At 45.2% G+C, this 20,227-nt stretch overlaps 1 long non-coding RNA gene across 1 annotated transcript in view; it reads right to left on the bottom strand.

Annotated features, from left to right (window-relative positions):
* Nucleotides 1–1,000: 1,000 nt before the first annotated feature.
* Nucleotides 1,001–20,227, bottom strand: part of LOC143769380 (uncharacterized) — a 41,418-nt gene continuing 22,191 nt past the window's right edge. The window contains exons 2-3 of the long non-coding RNA XR_013214382.1: nucleotides 1,226–1,375; nucleotides 1,001–1,096 (exon numbers count right to left, since the gene is read on the bottom strand). This is a non-coding gene — a long non-coding RNA (uncharacterized LOC143769380). The remainder of the gene's footprint in view (nucleotides 1,097–1,225; nucleotides 1,376–20,227) is intronic.

Here is a 20,227-nt window from a genome sequence, read left to right on the forward strand (position 1 = left end):
ATCACTGCCATGGAGACCCGATGTCGTCATGATGACATCAGGGTCTCCAGACCTGAGAGGCTTCCTGTCATGCGCAGTGATGATCAGGAAGTCTCTCAGGTCAGTGTATAGAAGGAGAATGTTGTGGTCTAGAGGTAAAATGGTGATCATGGTAATACGGCCGGACTACACCAGCGATAAAGCAGCCACAGCCGGTGACTGAGGAGAATCTGTGACTTCTCTGCATTTAGTGGTCACTACTCACCTGGGTAGTCATATGTGGGAATCTCCTCTTTACACCACTCATCCCCCCTCACATTTGTCTCTGTAGTATTAATATGGGTCAGATCTTCACCCTGAAACAAATATCATAAAAGTCACCGACAGATGGAGAAGTCCCATCTATGATCAGCTCTAATCCTGCCATCTCCACCGTTCTCATTACACAAGTATAAAACATATAATACTGGTGGATAAAACAAGACTGAGCAGAAGACCTTCACCGGCGTCTACACATCATAGGGGAGATCTCCTGACACCTTCTCTCCATCTACCTGATGATCCTGAGGAGCATTGGGATCTTCTTGGTTACAGTCCTGTGGAAGAAGAGGACGGGGACATCTCTCTGGTGTCCTCTTACTGGATAGATCTGGAGGAAACACATACAGGGAGTGAATTCATTCTTTACATACAGATAATTATAGGCCGTGTGTATTTAGTCCTGTCTATTACCTGGAGATGTGAGGGGCTGGGGAACCTCCATTATGACGTTCTTGTACAGATCTCTGTGTCCTTCTAAATACTCCCACTCCTCCATGGAGTAATAGACGGCGACATCCTGACACCTTATAGGAACCTGACACATACAATGATACCGTCATCCCCGATCCCTTCATAGTGTTACTGTATAATGTCCCAGCATTCCCAGCAGTGTCACCTCTCCAGTCAGCAGCTCAATCATCTTGTAGATGAGTGCTAGGATCTTCTGGTCATTGATGTCCTCATGGATCAGTGGGTGAGGTGGAGGCCCCATGATTGGGCTCAGGGGTCTTCCCCATCCCTCAGACACAGGGTCCTGACAGCGATCACTAGAGGTCTTCTTCACCACTATGTATTCCTGGTAATGGAGAGACACATTAATAAATCTCTCTACAGACATTTCCAGAGTCCTCACCTCTCCAGTTCTGTCCATCTGTTATTGCCATAGATAAGAATGATGTAATGTGACGTCATCAGCATCTCTCACCTCTCCAGTAAGCCGGAAGAGGATCTCTAGGGTGAGGTGTAATATCCTCTCCGCCATCTTGTCTCTGTCCATATCCATCTTTGATGGGTAAATCAGGAAAATTCTCTTTTGTAGAAGATCTTCACTGAGAGGATCCGATATTGTAGAGACCTGAATGAGAAGATGAGCCGATGTAACATCATAAGAATCCTGTAATAATACAATTACTGGAGATAATAAGGGAAACATATGAGGAGATTTATTATTTTACAGTATTTAGTTTCCTTCTTTCCATCTACTAATAAATCCTATATATTTAGGCCACAGACAACAAGCAGTTTCCTCCTCGGAGTCGGCAGCTGAATACGTTTCTCATAGAGTCATCTTCCATAACGCTAATTCTCGTCTCATTTACCGACCCTGAAATCGGCATTAGTAATACTGCAGGAGATATTCATTACACACGACATGAGAAATAACTACTTCATGATGAGGACGACATCTTCATCTTCTACTACGGCTCTAGAGACATATTTGGCCAGAGTCGGTCACTGACCATCACCACCGGCCGTCTATATGAAGGTTTCCTGTCTTCCCCGCACTGTGTTCTTTTATCACGTTAGATCTCAGCTCTGATTCACACACACAAGTTTGTTTATAGCCTAGGAAAGGGGGTAATACCCGTGGAGCTTCCCAGACTAGTAATATCAGCTCACAACTGTATACTTAGCCTTTAGTGGCTATAAAAATGGGGGACTCCTCTAAAAAAGTGAAGTAGTTTGCCCCTATATTTAATAACCAGCAAAGCTATGCAGACAGTTGCGAGTTGATATTAATAGCCTAGGAAGGGGCAATAAATACTGTGCCCACAGGCTAAAAATATCAGCTCTCAGCCGCCTGGAAAAAGCACATCTCTAAGATGCACCAGTTCTGGCACTTAACCTCTCTCGCTTCCTACTTGCCCTTTAGCTGAAATTGTGATGATGGGAAGGAGAGGGTAACAATACCACACCCCACTGAGCCCTATCAATTCATAGGTATCATAGCAACCAAGTGGGCTATCGTTTTGGATGATACACTCCTGCCTATCCAACTATCGTATGGTAAATATCTCATAGATCCTGGGTTCATTAGTATTTGCACCAAGAATGAGGCTAAATGAGAATTTATTAATTAACTGTCGGTGGTCGGAGGTAGTCAGTGAGGTGGATGGTACCATATTGTGCATGTAGGGGGCAGTATTGTGGGAACATTAGAAAGTGGGGGGATGGCAGTACTGTGGGGACATTATACTGTGTGTGGGGGTATGGCGGTACTATGAGAAGATTATACTGTGTGTGTGGGGGTATGGCGGTACTGTAGGAACATTATACTGTGTGGGGGTATGGTGGTAGTATGAGAGCATTATACTGTGTGTGGTGGGATGGAGGTACTATGAGAACATTATACTGTGTGTGGGGGTATGGTGGTAGTATGAGAACATTACACTGTGTGTGGTGGGATGGAGGTACTATGAGAACATTATACTGTGTGTGGGGGTATGGCGGTACTATGAGAACATTATACTGTGTGTGGGGGTATGGCGGTACTATGAGAACATTATACTGTGTGTGGGGGTATGGCGGTACTATGAGAACATTGTACTGTGTGTGGGGGGATGGCGGTACTGTAGGAACATTATACTGTGTGTGGGGGTATGGCGATACTATGAGAACATTATACTGTGTGTGGGGGTAAAGCATTACTGTGAGAATATTATACTGTGTGGAGGGTATGGCGGTACTATGAGAATATTATACTGTGTGTGGGGGTATGGCGGTACTATGAGTACATTATACTATGTGTGGGGGTATGGTGGTACTATGAGAACATTATACTGTGTGTGGGGGTATGGTGGTACTGTAGGAACATTATACTGTCTGTGGGGGCATGGAGGTACTGTAGGAACATTATACTGTGTGTGGGGGTATGGCGGTACTATGAGAACATTATACTGTGTGTGGGGATATGGCGGTACTATTAGAACATTATACTGTGTGTGGGGGTATGGCAGTACTATGAGAACATTATACTGTGTGTGGGGGTATGGAGGTACTATGAGAACATTATACTGTGTGTGGGGGTATGGCGGTACTATGAGAACATTATAATGTGTGGGGGTATGGCGGTACTATGAGAACAGTATACTGTGTGTGGGGGTATGGCGGTACTATGAGAACATTATACTGTGTGGGGGGATGGCGGTACTAGGAGAACATTATACTGTGTGGGGGGATGGCGGTAGTGTGAAAATACCTTTTTTACGAGAGATGCCAGTACTGTGGAAACATTATACTGTGTGAGCGGCATCATATATATTACATAAGGGGTGTAAAAAGGAGACTCATAAAAAAGCCTCCTCAGGGCTGTGCTGCATTTGTACAGACTGCTATCTGCCGTCCAGACGGGACCATGTGACACCAATGGGAAGAGGGAGGGTTTCCGGAGGGAAGAGTCTAGAGGGTGCACCTGGTCAGGAGACCTTGATGGCGCAGTTACTGATATTATAAAGGCCGGAGCCCCAAAGGCAGAACAGATTTGGCGCCAACAAAGGAAAGGGGTGCGGGGAAGAATCTGAGGTACCAGCTCCTGGTAAAGTGCCCGAGGCAGCTGGGTGTGGGGCAGAACCTGCTTACAGGGCATAATGGGGGCATTACACTGTGTGGGGCCAAGAAAGGGGCCCTGTACTAGGAGAACAATCCGCTCCTCACTTCCTGTCCTCCATAGTTGGCTCGTATGTATCTATTACAGGAAACAGAACAACAACGTTATGGTTCTTATAAAGGGGCAACAACAACCCCAAAAGAGTCTCCTCCGTGCAGAAGGGGTTAATGTCCCCGGCTGCGCTCAGTACTGGGGAATCTCCACATACCTCCACCTGCAGAGCCGCACTCCACAGATATGGCTGCTCTGTGCGCACAGGACCTGTGATGAGGTCACAGGGGGAGGAGTCAGGGGTCACGTGATCCGCAGTGAAGACGCTACATGGAGACTTCTCCTCAGTCAGTGACATTCCCGCCATTATTCGCCCTCACTACTGGCACAATCACCTCGCGCCGCCTTTTCTACACAATGTTCTGTGTGGAATGTAACGTGTGATTTCTCTGGAGACAAATAGACCCCACACATGAGGGGATTATCACCGGTTACCGGACGTCTAGTATATGGCGGCATATGATTGTGCTATCGCCTCCACACCAGGGGCTAAAATGCCGAAATCTCGCTTATTTACCCCCTTCCAGTGTCCGGCTAAGGGCTCATACTCATTTGTGTGAGAAACGGACGAGTGCAATCCGATAAATAAAATCGGACTGCACTGGGACCAATGTTACTCAATAGGTGACGGCTCATTTGCAAGTTTTTTTTCAGCCAAAATCGGACTGAGATAAAACTCCCAACATGCTGCTGATTGCTGCGATTCTCGGACGAGAATGTCCTTAGAAAAGCCGGTAATTCAGTGCGGTGTCCAGTAAAATCGCACTGACCGGTTACAATAGAATAGATAGATACACATAGAATAGGTAGATATATATACCGTATATACTCGAGTATAAGCCGACCCCCCTAATTTTGCCACAAAAAACTGGGAAAACTGATTGACTCGAGTATAAGCCTAGGGTGGAAAATGCAGCAGCTACCGGTGAATTTCAAAATTAGAAATAGATACTCCATACCATTCATTATGGCCCCATAGATGCTCCACATAACTCTGTGCCATATATACAATGCTCTGCACCGTTGCCCCATAGATAGCTGTGCCATATATATAATGCTCTGCACCGTTGCCCCAATGCTGTGCCATATAGTGCTCTGCACCATTGCCCCATAGCTGTGCCATATAGTGCTCTGCACCGTTGCCCCATAGCTGTGCCATATAGTGCTCTGCACCGTTGCCCCATAGCTCTGCCATATAGTGCTCTGCACCGTTGCCCCATAGCTCTGCCATATAGTGCTCTGCACAGTTGCCTCATAGCTGTGCCATATAGTGCTCTGCACCGTTGCCCCATAGCTGTGCCATATAGTGCTCTGCACCGTTGCCCCATAGCTCTGCCATATAGTGCTCTGCACCGTTGCCCCATAGCTCTGCCATATAGTGCTCTGCACCGTTGCCCCATAGCTCTGCCATATAGTGCTTTGCACCATTGCCCCATAGCTGTGCCATATAGTGCTCTGCACAGTTGCCTCATAGCTGTGCCATATAGTGCTCTGCACCGTTACCCCATAGCTGTGCCATATAGTGCTCTGCACCGTTGCCCCATAGCTCTGCCATATAGTGCTCTGCACCGTTGCCCTATAGCTCTGCCATATAGTGCTCTGCACCGTTGCCCCATAGCTCTGCCATATAGTGCTCTGCACCGTTGCCCCATAGCTCTGCCATATAGTGCTCTGCACCGTTGCCCCATAGCTGTGCCATATAGTGCTCTGCACAGTTGCCTCATAGCTGTGCCATATAGTGCTCTGCACCGTTGCCCCATAGCTGTGCCATATAGTGCTCTGCACCGTTGCCCCATAGCTCTGCCATATAGTGCTCTGCACCGTTGCCCCATAGATGCTCCACATAAATCTGTGCTGCTGCTGCTGCAATAAAAAAAAAAAAAAAACACATACTCACCTGTCTTGCTTGCAGCTCCTCTGCGCCATCTTCCCGGCGTCTCTCTGCACTGACTGATCAGGCAGAGGGCGGCGCGCACACTATATGCGTCATCGTGCCCTCTGCCTGAGTGAACAGTCAGTGCAGAGAGATGCCGGGAAGATGGAGACAGCGCCCGCCGTGTGGAACGCAGACAGGTGAATATGCGATACTTACCTGCTCCCGGCGTCCCGCTCCTTCCCCCGGACAGCTGGTCTTCGGTGCCGCAGCCTCTTCCTCTGTCAGCGGTCACCGGCACCGCTTCATTAGAGAAATGAATAGGCGGCTCCACCCCTATGGGAGGTGGAGCCGCCTATTCATTTCTCTAATGAGCGGTCCCACGTGACCGCTCAGGGGAAGAGGCTGCGGCACCCGGAGACAGTGGGACGTGCAGGGGGAGCGCCAGGAGCCCCGGAAGCAGGTAAGTATATGACAGTGCTCACCCACCGACCCCACCACCGATCATGACTCGAGTATAAGCCGAGGGGGCACTTTCAGCCCAAAAATTTGGGCTGAAAATCTCGGCTTATACTCGAGTATATACGGTATTTATATCACCAGATGGCGGCCCACTTCTAACGCATCGGGTATTCTAGAATATGTATGTCGTTTATTTATGAAGATTTAACCCCTTCACCCCCAAGGGTGGTTTGCACGTTAATGACCGGGCCAATTTTTACAATTCTGACCACTGTCTCTTTATGAGGTTATAACTCTGGAACGCTTTGACGGATCTTGGCGATTCTGACATTGTTTTCTCGTGACATATTGTACTTCATGTTAGTGGTAAAATTTATTCGATATAACTTGCGTTTTTGTGAAAAAAATGGAAATTTGGCAAAAATTTTGAAAATTTTGCAATTTTCCAACTTTGAATTTTTATGCCCTTAAATCACAGACATATGTCACGCAAAATACTTAATAAGTAACATTTTCCACATGTCTACTTTACATCAGCACAATTTTGGAACAAAAATTTTTTTTTGTTAGGGAGTTATAACGGTTAAAAGTTGACCAGCAATTTCTCATTTTTACAACACCATTTTTTTTTAGGGACCACATCTCATTTGAAGTCATTTTGAGGGGTCTATATAGCAGAAAATACCCAAGTGTGACACCATTCTAAAAACTGCACCCCTCAAGGTGCTCAAAACCACATTCAAGAAATTTATTAACCCTTCAGGTGTTTCACAGGAATTTTTGGAATGTTTAAATAAAAATGAACATTTAACTTTTTTTCACACAAAATTTATTTCAGCTCCAATTTGTTTTATTTTACCAAGGGTAACAGGAGAAAATGGACCCCAAAAGTTGTTGTAAAATTTGTCCTGAGTACGCTGATACCCCATATGTGGGGGTAAACCACTGTTTGGGCGCATGGCAGAGCTCGGAAGGAAAGGAGCGCCATTTGACTTTTCAATGCAAAATTGACTGGAATTGAGATGGGACGCCATGTTGCGTTTGGAGAGCCCCTGATGTGCCTAAAAATTGAAACCTCCTACAAGTGACAGCATTTTGGAAAGTGGACCCCCTAAGGAACTTATCTAGATGTGTGGTGAGCACTTTGACCCATCAAGTGCTTCACAGAAGGTTATAATGTAGAGCCGTAAAAATAAAAAATCATATTTTTTTCACAAAAATGATCTTTTCGCCCCCAATTTTTTATTTTCCCATGGGTAAGAAGAAATTGGACCCCAAAAAATGTTGTGCAATTTGTCCTGAGTACGCTGATACCCCATATGTGGGTGTAAACCATTGTTTGGGCGCAGGGCAGAGCTCGGAAGGGAAGGAGCGCCATTTGACTTTTCAATGCAAAATTGACTGGAATTGAGATGGGACGCCATGTTGCGTTTGGAGAGCCCCTGATTTGCCTAAACATTGAAACCCCCACAAGTGAAACCATTTTGGAAAGTAGACCCGTTAAGGAACTTATCTAGATGTGTGTTGAGCACTTTGACCCAACAAGTGCTTCACAGAAGTTTATAATGCAGAGCCGTAAAAATTAAAAATCATATTTTTTTCACAAAAATTATCTTTTCGCCCCCATTTTTTTATTTTACCAAGGGTAAGAGAAGAAATTAGACCACAAAAGTTGTTGTGCAATTTGTCCTGAGTACGACGATACCCTATATGTGGGGGTAAACCACTGTTTGGGCGCATGGCAGAGCTCAGAAGGGAAGGAGCGCCATTTTACTTTTCAATGCAAAATTGACTGGAATTAAGATGGGACGCCATGTTGCGTTTGGAGAGCCCCTGATGTGCCTAAACATTAAAACATCCCACAAGTGACACCATTTTGGAAAGTAGACCCCCTAAGGAACTTATCTAGATGTGTTTTGAGAGCTTTGAACCCCCAAGTGTTTCACTACAGTTTATAACGCAGAGCCGTGAAAATATATATATTTTTTTTTCACAAAAATGATATTTTAGCCCCCAGCTTTGTATTTTTACAAGGGTAACAGAATAAATTGGACCCCAAAGGTTGTTGTCCAATTTGTCCTGAGTACGCTAATACCCCATATGTGGGAGGAAACCACTGTTTGGGCGCATGACAGAGCTCGGAAGGGAAGGAGCGCCATTTGGAATGCAGACTTAAATGGATTGGTCTGCAGGCGTCACGTTGCATTTGCAGAGCCCCTGATGTGCCTAATCATTAAAACCCCCCACAAGTTACCCCATATTGGAAACTAGACCTCCCAAGGAACTTATCTAGATGTGTTGTGAGAACTTTGAACCCCCAAGTGTTTCACTACAGTTTACAACGCAGAGCCGTGAAAATAAAAAAAAAAAATTTTCCCAGAAAAATTATTTTTAGCCCCCCAAATTTTTATTTTCCCAAGGATAACAAGAGAACTAAGACCCCAAAAGTTGTTGTCCAATTTGTCCCGAGTACGCTGATACCCCAATAGTTGGGGTAAACCCCTGTTTGGGCGCACGGGAGAGCTCGGAAGGGAAGGAGCACTGTTTTACTTTTTCAACGCAGAATTGGCTGGAATTGAGATCGGACGCCATGTCGCGTTTGGAGAGCCCCTGATGTGCCTAAACAGTGGAAACTCCCCAATTCTAACTGAAACCCTAATCCAAACACACCCCTAACCCTAATCCCAATGGTAACCCTAACCACACCCCCAGCCCTGACAAACCCATAATTCTAATCCCAACCATAGCTTTAGCCCCAACCCTAACCCTAACTTTAGCCCCAACCCTAACCCTAACTTTACCTCCAACCCTAGCCCTAACCCTAGCCCTAATGGGAAAATGGAAATAAATACATTTTTTTAAATTTATTATTCTTCCCTAACTAAGGAGGTGATGAAGGGGGGTTTGATTTACTTTTATGACGTTTTTTATATCAGATTTTTATGATTGACAGCTGTCACACACTAAAAGACGCTTTTTTATGGCAAAAAAGTTTTTGCGTCTCCACATTTTCAGAGCTATAATTTTTCCATATTTTGGTCCACAGAGTCATGTGAGGTCTTGTTTTTTGCGGGACGTGTTGATGTTTTTATTGGTAACATTTTCGGACACGTGACAGTGTTTGATCACTTTTTATTCCGATTTTTGTGAGGCAGAATGACCAAAAACCAGCTATTCATGAATTTCTTTTGGGAGAGGCGTTTATACCGTTCCACGTTTGGTAAAATTGATAAAGCAGTTTTATTCTTCGAGTCAGTACGATTACAGCGATACCTCATTTATATCATTTTTTTATATTTTGGCGCTTTTATACGATAAAAACTATTTTATAGAAAAAATAATTTTTTTGGTATCGCTTTATTCTCAGGACTATAACTTTTTTATTTTTTCTTTGATGACGCTGTATGGTGGCTTGTTTTTTGCGGGTTAAGATAACGTTTTCAGCGGTACCATGGTTATTTATATCCGTCTTTTTGATCGCGTGTTATTCCACTTTTTGTTTGGCGGTATGGTAATAAAGCGTTGTTTTATGCCTCGTTTTTATTTTTTTTTTTCTTACGGTGTTTACTGAAAAGGTTAACTAGTGGGACAGTTTTATAGGTTGGGTCGTTACGGACGCGGCGATACTGAATATGTGTACTTTTATTGTTTGGTTTTTTTTATTTAGATGAAGAAATGTATTTATGGGAATAATATATATATTTTTTCTTTATTTAGGAATTTATTTATTTTTTTACACATGTGGGAAATTTTTTTTTTTTTACTTTTTTACTTTGTCCCAGGGGGGGACATCACAGATCGGTGATCTGACAGTGTGCACAGCACTCTGTCAGATCTGCGATATGCTGTGCAGGGCTGCAGGCTTACCAGCGCCTGCTCTGAGCAGACACTCGGTAAGCCACCTCTTTACCTGCAGGACCCGGATGCCGCGGCCATCTTGGATCCGGGACCTGCAGCGAGGAAGGAGGTAGGAGACCCTCGGAGCAACGCGATCACATCGCGTTGCTCCGGGGGTCACAGGGAAGATCGCAGGGAGCCCCCTCCCTGCGCGATGCTTCTCTGTACCGCCGGCACACCGCGATCATGTTTGATCGCAGTGTGCCGGGGGCGGTCCGTGACCGCTCCTGGCACATAGTGCCGGATGTCAGCTGCGATATGCAGCTGACACCCGGCCGCGATCGGCCGCGCTCCCCCCGTGAGCGCGGCCGATCGCGTATGACGTACTATCCCTTCGGTGGTCATACGGGCCCACCCCACCTCGACGGGATAGCACATCATATGTCAGAAAGGGGTTAATGACCGCCGATACGCCTTTTAACGGCGGCAGCTAAGGATACTTAAACCACAGCACCGTTAATTAACGGCGCTGTGGAAAAAGTGAATAGCGCCCCCAGAGTCGGATTTTCTCTGGGGTCTCGGTTGCCGGGGGTAGCCGAGACCCCAGAGAACATGATTCGGGGTTTTTTACTGTTAGAAAAAATAACTCTTCCTTACTTTTTCAAGTATGATACAGTGAGGATAGAGAAGAAAAGCAAAATTGAATTGTGTGGATAAAACAAATCTTGGTTAATGTCCATTCAAAAAGTGATTACAAAGATGAAGAAAAAGTAAATTATAAGTTCATAGCACACAAAATGAAGTATTAGATTATAAAGAGAAAGCAAGCATTGATCTTCCACATGGTCTTGTGGTATGATGTGGTCGTCCATGTGGAGATTCCCAAGAAATGAGAGATCTGAACCATACTGGAGCTGGGTCTTCCTTATATACGATTTTGACCCATAGACTGACATTGGTTACTATTTTCCCACCTCCTAACCACATATGGTGATCTACCGCTATGGCCATAGCTCGTACCATATTAGCAGAACCTAGTAGCTTCCAGAATATGCCTAATGGTTCTGTACATTACCTCATTCCATATTCCCTAAATATATTTGGTTTGTTAGTTACAAGTAACTTTAGTCGTCCACTTATAGCCTCAACTTGACAAGTGTCCTGTAGCTTTGACATACAGAGAACAAATGTAAGCCAAGATCCCAGAATAACTCACTACCACACACTACCTAGAGCTCTGGCTCATTAATTGAACTCTGTATATACGTTAAGTGATCAATAATAATATTTTATTGTTATTAAGATTTTACATTCCCCCCTGATTATGATTTGAGAAATATAATAATTAATCCTAATCTCTTTCTCTCACCATTCGTATCACATTCATTCTTTATTCTGAAAACCTTGTATAAACATCTGTCTTGAACGTCAGCTGAATTTTGAAGGAACAGATGAATGACCTTGGGGAGACCAAAACATCCAACACTGCGGAGACACCATCACATGTTTCTCAACGCAGTGATCCAGAACACTGCCCCCATCTCTTATGGGAAATATGCAAACGCATGTAAAGTAAGCTGCGGAGACACCATCACGTGTTTCTCAATGCAAGCAATGAATAGCCAGGCCTTTCTCCGGGAAGGAACAGCCACGGGAAGGGCAGCATCCAATAAAGGAGAATATCCAATAAAGGAAGACCACCTATGCCAAGCATGGTATCCATCCACAAACAGCTGTTTCGGGGTTTTTGCCTCTCATCAGTGTGGAGTAGGAAACTGGCTATTAGGAGCAGTGCCTGGTGAAAGGCTATGAAGGAACAGATGAATGACCTCGGAGAGACCAAAACATCCAACACTGCAGAGACACCATCACGTGTTTCTCAACGCAGTGATCCAGAACACTGCCCCCATCCCTTATGGGAAATATGCAAACGCATGTAAAGTAAGCTGCGGAGACACCATCACGTGTTTCTCAACGCAAGCAATAAATAGCCAGGCCTTTCTCCGGGAAGGAACAACCACGGGAAGGGCAGCATCCAATAAAGGAGAATATCCAATAAAGGAAGACCACCTATGCCAAGCATGGTATCCATCCACAGACAGCTGTTTCGGGGGTTTTGCCCCTCATCAGTGTGGTGTAGGAAACTGGCTATTAGGAGCAGTGCCTGGCGAAAGGCTATGAAGGAACAGATGAATGACCTCGGGAGACCAAAACATCCAACACTGCAGAGACACCATCACGTGTTTCTCAACGCAGTGATCCAGAACACTGCCCCCATCCCTTATGGGAAATATGCAAACGCATGTAATGTAAGCTGCGGAGACACCATCACGTGTTTCTCAACGCAAGCAATGAATAGCCAGGCCTTTCTCCGGGAAGGAACAACCATGGGAAAGGCAGCATCCAATAAAGGAGAATATCCAATAAAGGAAGACCACCTATGCCAAGCATGGTATCCATCCACAGACAGCTGTTTCGGGGTTTTTGCCCCTCATCAGTGTGGTGTAGGAAACTGGCTATTAGGAGCAGTGCCTGGTGAAAGGCTATGAAGGAACAGATGAATGACCTCGGGGAGACCAAAACATCCAACACTGCAGAGACACCATCACGTGTTTCTCAACGCAGTGATCCAGAACACTGCCCCCATCCCTTATGGGAAATATGCAAATGCATGTAGGATAGCTGCGGAGACACCATCACGTGTTTCTCAACGCAAGCAGTGAATAGCCAGGCCTTTCCCCGGGAAGGAACAACCACGGGAAGGGCAGCATCCCATAAAGGAAAACATCCAATACAGGAAAACCACCTATGCCAAGCATGGTATCCATCCACAGACAGCTTTTTTTTTTCCTTTTTTTTTTTTTTCCCCTCAGATGGGAAGTTCCACAGTCAGGTAGCCAAAACTATAAGGAACTCATCATCCAAAACAGCGTGCCACATACTTAGTGCAACCGCCATTCCCATCATCATTGGAAAACACACAAAAAAATTTTTTATTTAACAACCAAAAAAACACTTTAAGATACATTAACAAAATGTTTCCACTTTTTAGTCTTCCAAATTCCCTCTGCATCCACCTCCCCTCTCCTCCTCTGATCACACACAAAGCAAAAATACAATTTTCCCAAAATAATTTTTATTCAGTTTTTAACCTCAATATCCTTCCTTTTAAACACATACACATTCCTCACATCCCACAAAACCTCTTTTATACATGCCATCATCAACCACAATACTCTCTCCTTTTCCCCACACATACCCAATCCAAACATAAAAAGCTCAAAAGACAACAGATTCACCTCACACAGCTCCTTACACAAATGACCCAGACCTGCAATCACACTTCTAGCATACTGACAATTCCAAAACAAATGCACCACACTTTCACTCCCACCACATCCACTCCTCAGACACCTCTCACTCCTCACTAAACCCCGATTATTGAGAAACTCCCTCACCGGCAACACCCCATGCAATGACTGCCATACAATCTCACTCTGCCTATTTGTCATACCATTCACACGTACCTTCTTCCATACTTTCTGCACATCATCCCCTCTTACCATTTTAAAATCTGGCATGGACAGCCTATGGGCTCGTCCTACAATAATGTCACATTCCATCTCTCTACACTCAATCATCTTATATACAGCTTTCTTCTTTTCTAACAATCTCACATCCACATCACACAGTTCATACTTCACTAAAAATTTGTAAACCCACACATACCACACAGGAACCTCAAAAGCCACTGGGCTCCTAAGATCTCTTTCACGCCATTTCAAACAAAACAAGAAACTTCCAAACAAAAACCTGCACATACATGCATACTTCCCATCCATCCTAATCACACCTAGTACAAACACCATAATATTCACGCCAAAAAAAACATTCAAATTTGGGAAACCCAGTCCCCCCTTATCCAAACTCTTCATAACAATCTCTCTCCTCGCACGCTCCATACATGAATCCCAAAAAAAGACAAACAAAACCCTATTTAATCTTCTAATACACATGTGGCTTGGTGGAAACACCATCGCAACATACAAAAAAATAGGCAACACAACACTCTTAATAACTAAAATTTTACCAAAAAACGTAAGATCCCTCAAACTCCAAAAATTAAACTTACGCTCCACTCTCTCTTTCACATCCACCCAGCTTTCCTCTCTATCCAATTTCTCTGAAAATTTCACACCCAAATCCTTTATCGATCCACTCACCACATTCACTCCAACATCATCGCTCAGACTCCTTCCCCCAAAATTCTTACACTCACTCTTCTCCCAATTCACTTTAAAAGCAGATGCTCCACAAAACATAGAAACCAACAACTTCACACGCCGTACCGAACACTCTGAATCACACAGCACACACACATCATCCATATAGCCACTCATCTTCCACTCTCTCCCCCCACCCCCGGGTACTTGCACACCCCGAATCACCTTATCTTTTCTTAACAAACATAACAAAGGCTCAATTGCGCAAATAAAAACGATAGGGGACAAAGGACACCCCTGCCGAACACCCGAAAATACATTTACTCTCCTCCCCACATTTCCATTCAACAACACACAACTGTAAATATTCTTATACAAACTTCTCACTCTCTCAACAAACTCAGAAGGAAATCCCATCTTCACCAACACACTAAACAAAAAAACATGCACCAATCTATCATACGCCTTCTCAAAATCCAAACTCAACACATACACCCCTTTCTTACGATTCATGCGGTCCCACAAACTATCTCTCAATATACACAAACTTCCATGTATTCGTCTTCCAGGTACCGCACAACATTGCTCCTCACCCACCACACTCCCAACCACGCCACGCATCCTGTTAGCCAAAAGTTTCGCATAAATCTTATAATCACAATTCAGCAATGTGATCAGCCTCCAATTTTTTTGATTTTTCAAATCACCTTTTTTTGGCAATAACACAACCACCCCTGCACGCATACCATTTGCCACCTCTGCATTCGCCCACATATACTTACATACATCCACAAAATCCTTCCCAATCACATCCCACATCACACGATAAAATTCCACCGGTAGACCATCCTCCCCCGGCGTTTTATTCAGCGCCATACTGCACACCACCTTCCATACTTCTTCACCCGTCACATCACCCATCAAACTTTCCCTTTCTATCCTATTCAAACTATTTTCCAAAACACTCAACACCTCACCCTCCAAACCTTCATCCCTCCATTTCACAGCATACAAATCATTATAAAACTTTGCCACTTCCTCACACAAGTCCGCGCCACTAACTTCATTTCCATCCATCCCATTCAAAACACTCATACTCTGTCTCTTCCCAAAAACTTTCTTAAAGAAAAACCGCGAACACTTCTCATTCTTCTCCAAATTCTCTAATTTGGCCCTATACACAATACTCCTCCCTCTTTCTAACAAAAAATCATTCACTTCTTTTTTCACTTTCACTAAATCTTCACTCACATCCATCCCTCCCGTTCTCAACTTATACAACACACTCAATCTTGCATTTAAAAAAACAAACCTTTCTCTCTTTGCAGCCGCACACTTGTACCCGAGTTTTTTAAAAAAACTCTTAATTTTCCATTTAACCCAATCCCACCATTCACACACATTTCTGAAATCACTCCTGCACCCACACCACTCTGCATAATGTCTTTCATACTCCTCTCTCACCCCCCTCCTTCCAGCAAACTCACATTCAACTTCCACACTCCTTTCCCAGCCACCTCATTAACATGCAAATCCAATTCACACTTCATACACACATGATCCGAAAAAAACACCCTCTCCTGTGCATAACTAACAGGAATCAGATTTTTTGAAACAAAACAATAGTCCAATCTAGACTCCACCCTCCCACTGTCAGAAAAAAACGTATTTAACAATGGAGTTATCTTGTATGCCCGCTGCATATCTTTTAAACCAAAATCACTCACCATATCCATTAACACTTTCCCTGACGCATCTACATTCACACTTCCCACATCACAGTTCATATCACCCACTATCACAACAGGCACTCTTCCTGGAATAAAAAACTTAATTTTTTCAAATAAAACTCTACGCTCCTGTTTATCCACAGGCACATATACATTAATAACGCAAAAACGAACATTTCTAAACTCAAAATTAGCCAACACACACCTTCCAACCTCAATCACCATATAGTCACACAAACTCACATCATTTCCCTTCACCAAAAAACCCACACCATCATTTTTATTACAGGCACTCCCTGACCACACAGACGCACCATGGGGCCATTCACTCCCCTTCACACTATCCACAATCCCACACTCCTGCAGACAAAAAATTCCTGCATTCTGGGTTGCAAAAGAATCCAAAATGGCTGCCCGCCGCAACCTGCTTTTAAAGACCCTCACATTTTGTGATATGATTACAAAACCCATCACATACACAAAAAAATACTAAAAAAACAACCTACGAACATGACATTACTCAACTTACATGAAAAACACAAAAAAACATTTTTAAAGGCAAATGCTATATACAAAACCACCTAGCTACTGAAATAATAGCACATATCTACACAGCACCGCCACTGTCCTCCTCCACCATCTGCGCTGAGCAGCTTTCAGAGCCGCTGACCTCCATACACTCCTTCACACGCGCCTTCTTCTGTCCAGCCTTCCTCTGGGGCCCTCCACCTTCATCACAGAATTCCCCACCACCCTCCCTGGGACACTTTCGACCTCCAGGCTCCTCTTCTGAGGAAAAAACGCCAATGTTTTCTGGATCAGAATCAAGAATCAACGACGCAGCCATCTCCTCCGCCCCAAAAGTGTCAAAATCCATCAAACCACCCAACTCCTCATCTTTGGTAACTGGGGCCTCCTTTTTTTTCTTTTTATTTTTAACCATAGCACGCTCTTCTTGCCTTGCAGCTCTCCAGAATAACTTGTCCTCCAGCTCCTCCTTCCTCCTTTCAGCCTCCTTGTCCTCCTGCCGTCTATCCCACCATCTCTCAACCATGGAGGGCGGAATTACCTCAGCGCTTTGCTGCGCAGATGCCTCGCTTTCCTCCCGCTACCGCTCCTCCTCCCGTTTCTTAACCTCCTCCTCTCTCTTTTTTTCCTCCTCCTGCCTCCGCTCCTCCTTACGTTTCTTTTCTTCCTCCTCCCGCCTCTCCTCCTCTCTAGTTGGCCTCCTTGGCACACCATATGGACAGTCCTTATACAGGTGCCCTGTATTACCACACTGGTCACATTCACGTGGCATCGGACACTGAGCCGCCGCATGGCCTTCTTGCTTGCAGTTGCGACAAACCATGCTCTTCTCACACGTGTTCTGTAAGTGCCCAAATTGGGAACACTTCCTGCAGTATAGAGGCTGCCCTGCATACGACAGAAAGCCCCTATGACCCGCCACTGAAAAGTTCGCCGGGGGATGGGTAAAACCTCCCAAACAGCTTGGGTCTTTCCTCAGTTTCACACGAAACACATATTTACAATTAAAAATGCCCAAACAATTTCTCTGTTTCTCTCCACCTTTCACATATTCGCAGTACTGAGCCAGGAACTGCTCCAGCAGCCTTACTTCTGTGTAAGGATTATACACGGTAACAGTCACAATTTTCTCCATGAGCCCAAACAGAGGCTCCACCCGCACTCCCCCCAGGCAGGGGTCACCATCATGGCTTCTTAACCACTCGAAGACAGTTAGACAGCAAGGCTCACTCACAAAGGTAACGTCATATATACCTTGGTTGTGAAATTCATTCACACTGAAAATGTCAGTCCGATGAGCTCCAGCCTTTCCCTCCAGCAGGTCACGAACCACATACACCACGTTGTTTTTGGCACCATCCTCCACGACCAAACGAATTGAATTCTTGACAAACATCTTCAGTCTTCACTGCCGATACGAATACCGCAGACGAAAATAAGCAGCACGCTGCAAAGAAATACTCGCACCCTCTGACTGCGACACAAGATCGCAGCCAAAAGGCCGAGAGGCACTCCTACCCACAGACAGCTGATTCGGGGTGTTTGCCCCTCATCAGTGTGGAGTAGGAATCTAGCTATTAGGAGCAGTGCCTAGTAAAAGGCTGTGAAGGAACAGATGATTGGCCTCGGGGAGACCAAAACATCCAACACCGCGGAGACACCATCACGTGTTTCTCAACGCAGTGATCCAGAACACTGCCCCCATCCCTTATGGGAAATATGCAAATGCATGTAGGATAGCTGCGGAGACACCATCACGTGTTTCTCAACGCAAGCAGTGAATAGCCAGACCTTTCCCCGGGAAGGAACAACCATGGGAAGGGCAGCATCCCATAAAGGAAAACATCCAATACAGGAAAACCACCTATGCCAAGCATGGTATCCATCCACAGACAGCTGTTTCGGGGTGTTTGCCCCTCATCAGTGTGGAGTAGGAATCTGGCTATTAGGAGCAGTGCCTATTAAAAGGCTGTGCTTGGCATAGGTGGTTTTCCTGTATTGGATGTTTTCCTTTATGTGATGCTGCCCTTCCCGTGGTTGTTCCTTCCCGGGGAAAGGTCTGGCTATTCACTGCTTGCGTTGAGAAACACGTGATGGTGTCTCCGCAGCTATCCTACATGCATTTGCATATTTCCCATAAGGGATGGGGGCAGTGTTCTGGATCACTGCGTTGAGAAACACGTGATGGTGTCTCCGCGGTGTTGGATGTTTTGGTCTCCCCGAGGCCAATCATCTGTTCCTTCACAGCCTTTTACTAGGCACTGCTCCTAATAGCCAGATTCCTACTCCACACTGATGAGGGGCAAACACCCCAAAACAGCTGTCTGTGGATGGATACCATGCTTGGCATAGGTGGTTTTCCTGTATTGGATGTTTTCCTTTATGGGATGCTGCCCTTCCCGTGGTTGTTCCTTCCCGGGGAAAGGTCTGGCTATTCACTGCTTGCGTTGAGAAACACGTGATGGTGTCTCCGCAACTATCCTACATGCATTTGCATATTTCCCATAAGGGATGGGGGCAGTGTTCTGGATCACTGCGTTGAGAAACACGTGATGGTGTCTCCGCGGTGTTGGATGTTTTGGTCTCCCTGAGGCCAATCATCTGTTCCTTCACAGCCTTTTACTAGGCACTGCTCCTAATAGCCAGATTCCTACTCCACACTGATGAGGGGCAAACACCCCAAAACAGCTGTCTGTGGATGGATACCATGCTTGGCATAGGTGGTTTTCCTGTATTGGATGTTTTCCTTTATGGGATGCTGCCCTTCCCGTGGTTGTTCCTTCCCGGGGAAAGGTCTGGCTATTCACTGCTTGCATTGAGAAACACGTGATGGTGTCTCCTCAGCTATCCTACATGCATTTGCATATTTCCCATAAGGGATGGGGGCAGTGTTCTGGATCACTGCGTTGAGAAACACGTGATGGTGTCTCCGCGGTGTTGGATGTTTTGGTCTCCCCGAGGCCAATCATCTGTTCCTTCACAGCCTTTTGCTAGGCACTGCTCCTAATAGCCAGATTCCTACTCCACACTGATGAAGGGCAAACACCCCGAAACAGCTGTCTGTGGATGGATACCATGCTTGGCATAGGTGGTTTTCCTGTATTGGATGTTTTCCTTTATGGGATGCTGCCCTTCCCGTGGTTGTTCCTTCCCGGGGAAAGGTCTGGCTATTCACTGCTTGCGTTGAGAAACACGTGATGGTGTCTCCGCCGCTATCCTACATGCATTTGCATATTTCCCATAAGGGATGGGGGCAGTGTTCTGGATCACTGCGTTGAGAAACACATGATGGTGTCTCCGCGGTGTTGGATGTTTTGGTCTCCCCGAGGCCAATCATCTGTTCCTGAAACAGAGCACAGACAGAGTTCATGCAAATAAAAGCATAATGAGGAAGTTTTCTGCCAGACAAAATCATTGGATTAAGAGAGCAGCTGCCAAAATACCATTACAAAGCAGCAAACAGTTATTTAAAGCTGCTGATGCGTCTGGAATCCCTCGAACCTCAAGGTGTAGGATCCTTCAAAGGCTTGCTGTGGTGCATAAACCTACTATTCGGCCACCCCTAAACAGTGTTCAGAAGCAGAAATGGTTGCAGTGGGCCCAGACATACATGAAG

This window comes from Ranitomeya variabilis, chromosome 4 (genome assembly GCF_051348905.1).
Source record: "Ranitomeya variabilis isolate aRanVar5 chromosome 4, aRanVar5.hap1, whole genome shotgun sequence".
Taxonomy (NCBI): Eukaryota; Metazoa; Chordata; class Amphibia; order Anura; family Dendrobatidae; genus Ranitomeya; species Ranitomeya variabilis.